Genomic DNA, 6,355 nt, shown 5'->3' with positions numbered 1-6,355 from the left:
GTGAATGTTTGTTCATTTCCGCGATTGTTACTAACATTTATGCATGTTCCCAATATTGATCGAACAATGTGCATCTTATTTATGTATTGAAATTAATTAAGAAACTTATAGAAATTGATTTTGATCGAGACTCGATGTTAAAACGCGTTTCGTAATGTTTCAAAGCAATGAAAGTAACAATTGTGTATTAGATACATTAATTTAACATTTGTTTAATTCTTATAATTTACACAATACGCGTAGAAGTGGTATTTTTTACATAAAAGTGCCAAAATTCAATTAATCGCTGTTCTGGATAGAAAAATCATCGCGATGAATATTTGTGAATCGATAATCGATACATGTAGCCTTGAGAATGTCAGTTGGATCTCAGCGAAAAATTTCTTCGCAAACAAAGAATATTTCAACGAAATGATATTTTAAGCCATTATTTATACAAGGACATTGTTAATAATTGTCTAAAGTATGGTCCCACGACGGTTGTTAATAAATATGATAAATAAACATCGAGATATTACGAAATCTGCGAAGACGAACGGTTTCGGTGAATGTTTGTCCATTTCCGCGATTGTTACTAACATTTATGCATGTTCCCAATATTAATCGAACAATGTGCATCTTATTTATGCATTAAATATGATTGATTCGCCTACAGCAATTAATTTTGACCGAGATTCGAAGTAAAACGTGTTTCGTAATGTTTCAAAGCAATGAAAGTAACAATTGTGTATTAGATACATCAATTTAACATTTGTTTAATTCTTATAATTTACACAATACGCGTAGAAGTGGTATTTTTTACATAAAAGTGCCAAAATTCAATTAATCGCTGTTCTGGATAGAAAAATCATCGCGATGAATATTTGTGAATCGATAATCGATACATGTAGCCTTGAGAATGTCAGTTGGATCTCAGCGAAAAATTTCTTCGCAAACAAAGAATATTTCAACGAAATGATATTTTAAGCCATTATTTATACAAGGACATTGTTAATAATTGTCTAAAGTATGGTCCCACGACGGTTGTTAATAAATATGATAAATAAACATCGAGATATTACGAAATCTGCGAAGACGAACGGTTTCGGTGAATGTTTGTCCATTTCCGCGATTGTTACTAACATTTATGCATGTTCCCAATATTGATCGAACAATGTGCATCTTATTTATGCATTAAATATGATTGATTCGCCTACAGCAATTAATTTTAACCGAGATTCGAGGTATAAACGTGTTTCTTAATGTTTCAAAGCATGGAAAGTAACAATTGTTTATTAGATACATTAATTTAACATTTGTTTCGTTCTTATAATTTTCGAAATAAGCGTGGAAGCTGTATTCTTTAAGTAAAAGCGTCGAAATTCAATTAATCGCTTTTCTAGATAAAAAAATCATCATGATGGACGTTTGTGAATCGATAAACATTTCCAGCCTTGACAATATCGGTTCGATCTCAATAACAACAATTCCATCGCGAACAAAGAATATTTCAACCAAATGATATTTTAAGCCAATATTTATGCTAGGATATTGTTAATAATTGTTTAAACTACGATTCTACGATGGTTGTTAATAATTATGATAAATAAACATCAAGATATTGCAAAATTTGCGAAGGCGAACGGTTTTAGTGAATGTTCGTTCCTAAACGCGATGTTATTAACATTTACGCATGTTTCCGATATAAATCGAACAGTGTGCATGTTATTTATGCATCACAACTGATTAAGTAACTTATAGAAATTGATTTTGATCGGGATTCGTAGTAAAACGTGTTTCGTAAAGTTTCAAAGCATGGAAAGTAACAATTGTTTATAAGATACATTGATTTAACATTTGTTTAATTCTTATAATTTACACAATACGCGTAGAAGTTGTATTTTTTCCTTGAAAGCGCCGAAATTCAATTAATAGCTTTTCTAGATAGAAAAATCATTTCTAGATGAACAATTGTGAATCAATAATCGATACGTGTAGCCTTGAAAATGTCGGTTGAACGTCAATGAAAAATTCCATTGCGGACAAAGAATATTTCAACAAAATGATATTTGAAGCCATTATTTATACTAGAGCATTGTTAATAATTGTTCAAACTACGACCCTACGACGCTTGTTAATAAGTATAATAAATAAACATCAATATTATATATTACGAAATCTGCGAAGGCGAACGGTTTTAGTGAATGTTCGTTCGTAAACGCGATTGTTATTAACATTTACGCATGTTTCTGATATAAACCGAACAATGTGTATCTTATTTATGCATTAAATATGATTGATTCGCCTATAACAATTAATTTTGACCGAGATTCGAAGTAAAACGTGTTTCGTAAAGTTTCAAAGCATGGAAAATAACAATTGTTTGTTAGATACATTAATTTAACATTTGTTGAATTCTTATAATTTACACAATACGCGTAGAAGTGGTATTTTTTACTTAAAAGCGCCGAAATTCAATTAATCGCTTTTCTAGATGGAAAAATCATTTCTAGATGGTCAATTGTGAATCAATAATCGATACGTGTAGCCTTGAAAATGTCGGTTGAACGTCAATGAAAAATTCCATCGCGAACAAAGAATATTTCAACGAAATGATATTTTAAGCCAATATTTATGCTAGAATATTGTTAATAATTGTTTAAACTACGATTCTACGATGGTTGTTAATAATTATGATAAATAAACATCAAGATATTGCGAAATCTGCGAAGGCGAACGGTTTTAGTGAATGTTCATTCGTAAGCGCGATTGTTATTAACATTTACGCATGTTTCTGATATAAATCGAACAATGTGTATCTCATTTATGCATTAAATATGATTTATTCGCCTACAGTAATTAATTTTGACCGAGATTCGAAGTAAAACGTGTTTCGTAAAGTTTCAAAGCATGGAAAGTAACAATTGTTTATTAGATACATTAATTTAACATTTGTTTAATTCTTATAATTTACACAATACGCGTAGAAGTTGTATTTTTTACTTAAAAGCGCCGAAATTCAATTAATCGCTTTTCTAGATAGAAAAATCATTTCTAGATGGTCAATTGTGAATCAATAATCGATACGTGTAGCCTTGAAAATGTCGGTTGAACGTCATTGAAAAATTGCATCGCGAACAAAGAATATTTCAACGAAATGATATTTTAAGCCAATATTTATGCTAGAATATTGTTAATAATTGTTTAAACTACGATTCTACGACGGTTGTTAATAATTATGATAAATAAACATCAAGATATTGCGAAATTTGCGAAGGCGAACGGTTTTAGTGAATGTTCGTTCCTAAACGCGATTGTTATTAACATTTACGCATGATTCCAATATAAATCGAACAATGTGCATGTTATTTATGCATTACAAATGATTAAGTAACTTATAGAAATTGATTTTGATCGGGATTCGTAGTAAAACGTGTTTCGTAAAGTTTCAAAGCATGGAAAATAACAATTGTTTATTAGATACATTAATTTAACATTTGTTTAATTCTTATAATTTACACAATACGCGTAGAAGTTGTATTTTTTACTTAAAAGGGCCGAAATTCAATTAATCGCTTTTCTAGATAGAAAAATCATCATGATGGACGTTTGTGAATCGATAAACATTTCCAGCCTTGACAATATCGGTTCGATCTCAATAACAACAATTCCATTGCGAACAAAGAATATTTCAACGAAATGATATTTTAAGCCATTATTTATACTAGAGCATTGTTAATAATTGTTTAAACTACGATCCTACGATGCTTGTTAATAAGTATAATAAATAAACATCAAGATATTGCGAAATTTGCGAAGGCGAACGGTTTCGGTGAATGTTTGTTCATTTCCGCGATTGTTAACAACATTTACGCATTTTCCCAATATTAATGTTACAATATGCATCCTATCTATGCATTTTAAATGATTAAATTGCCTATAGAAATTAATTTTGATCAAGATTCGAAGTGAAAACTGGTTTTTTACATGTTTCTTAAAATTGTTAAACATGGAGAGTAATAATTATTTACTAGACACGTTAATTTAACATTTATTTTATTCCGATAAAGGACACAATACGTGTACAATCTCTAACTTCTACATTACATTTTTTTGCATAAATTCTGTTTCCTTTGTACAAAGATAGATAAATTTGAAATTCCACGATAGATTCTTTTGCAGCTGCTCACGAAGATAAAGTTTATGTTTAGCAAAGTAATTAATTATATTTTGACTCCATTACCCAACACGTGCCACGACTATGTGTACTGTCCAAATCATAAGAATTAAACAATTATTCAATCGATGTATTTAATAAACAATAATGTATACCTATTCTTTCAGAGAACAAACCCTCTTAACATGAGTTGTACATAAAACATGTATTGCAATGTAAATATCAAAGTGTAATTTTCCCTTAATAATGAGGAATAAATTTTACTTTAATACTTGAACTTAGAAAGTTTCTTACAATGTTACGGTTAAAAATTATACATTTGTATTAAATAATGAGAAAAATGATTTTTGATATATGATTTTTAGCATAATAAATTAATTTTTGACTCATAATTGCATGCAGAAGTACAAAGCATGAAAATAATTTAATTTGTTCAGAATTTAAATAATCCGAAAAAGCACAAGTGGCACCATCTACGGCAAAACGCCCAAGTTTGTCGAGGAATAGTTCGTTCGAAAAGCGTTAGATGGCGCGTTAGGTACTGTTAGACGCGTATTCGAATGTAGCTGACAAAATATAAATCTTTCACAAAAAGTACGCATAAATTTTATTCGATCCTTACATTGTAATACACGTTCTAAGTAGAGTTTCAATACATAACACTTTACGCATAAATTATATTTTGCACTTACATTCTAACCGACATCCTATGTACACCTCTAAATAAAATATTTACCTTCATTTTTTATGAACAATTTATAGTTTGTCAGCTGCATTCTAATGCTTTATTAGTTGTACCTCGAAAGCTTGGTACAATCAAAGACGCAAAAATAATAAATTTCTCTTAAATAATCAGGAAAAATGATGGTTGGATAGGCATGATATAAGCATAATAAATTAATTTTTGACTCATAATTGCGTGCAGAAGTACAAAGCATAAGAATAATTTAATTTGTTCAGAATTTAAATAATACGAAAAAGGCCTGGTGTCTCCATCTACGGCAAAACGCCCAAGTTTGTCGAGGAATAGTTCGTTTGCAAAGTGTTAGATGGCGCGATAGGTACTGTTAGACGCGTATTCGACTGTAGCTGACAAAATATAAACCTTTGACAAACAGTACGCATAAATATCGCGTTTAGAGGTACACACAGGATGCGTGTTACCTGTGTAAAGATCGAAATAAAATTCATAAATACAATTTTATGTAAAATACATTACGTATAAATTTTATTCAATTCTTACATTGCAATACACGTTTTGAGTAGAGTTCCAATACATAACACTTTACGCATAAATTATAACCGAATAATTACCTTCATTTTTTATTCTAAAGCTTTATTACTTGTACCAAGAATGCATGGTACAATCACAGTTGCAAAAAGGATAAATTTCTCTTAAATAATTAAAACAAATGATTGTTGTACAGGCATGATATAAGCATAATAAATTAATTTTTGATTTATAATTGCGTGCAGAAATACAAATCCTAAAAATAATTTAATTTTTTCAAATTTTAAATAATCCGAAAAAAGTCCTGGTGGCTCCATCTACGGCAAAGCGCTCAAGTTTGTCGAGAAATTGTTCGTTCGCAAAGCGTTAGATGGCAGGATAGGTACTGTTAGAATGTATATTAGAATATATAAACCTTTCGGATACTGGAAATCAAATAATAAAAGAATTACCGCATCGAAATCTTTACCACACTCTCTAGCGTCCTATTACAGGGACAAATTTTCTACTCAATACTATCTTTACCAGCTATCGTTAAAATATCACCGTTCTAAACGTTACTAATCTCGAACACATTCCCTACAACCTTATTCCCACACAAGTTTACAAATCTCCTACAGTAAAGAAACTTTCTATTTCGTCTATAACTGGTACACTAAAAAATCTTCCATCCATCCAACAGATAGTACTCTTCCAAACGGTAGAACAATTAACGAATTATTCGTACAACACGTAGCATTCGCTAGTAACTAGCCTACAACGTGGGTTCGTTTCTTCGCTAAGAACACTCGCTCCGATACGTTTCGCAAGATCCACTTCCATTCTTTTGGTATCATTCCTCGTACGTACGTTCATTCAAACAATTATTCCAAAATGAACTGAACAGTGTACTCAACAGTTATCCCTACCTGTAAACAAATAAAGAACATCCACAAGTGCTACTAAAGAAAAAAAAAAAACTTTCCAAA

Source organism: Ptiloglossa arizonensis, chromosome 3 (genome assembly GCF_051014685.1).
Source record: "Ptiloglossa arizonensis isolate GNS036 chromosome 3, iyPtiAriz1_principal, whole genome shotgun sequence".
Classification (NCBI taxonomy): Eukaryota; Metazoa; Arthropoda; class Insecta; order Hymenoptera; family Colletidae; genus Ptiloglossa; species Ptiloglossa arizonensis.
Note: the sequence above shows the minus strand (reverse complement) of the source record.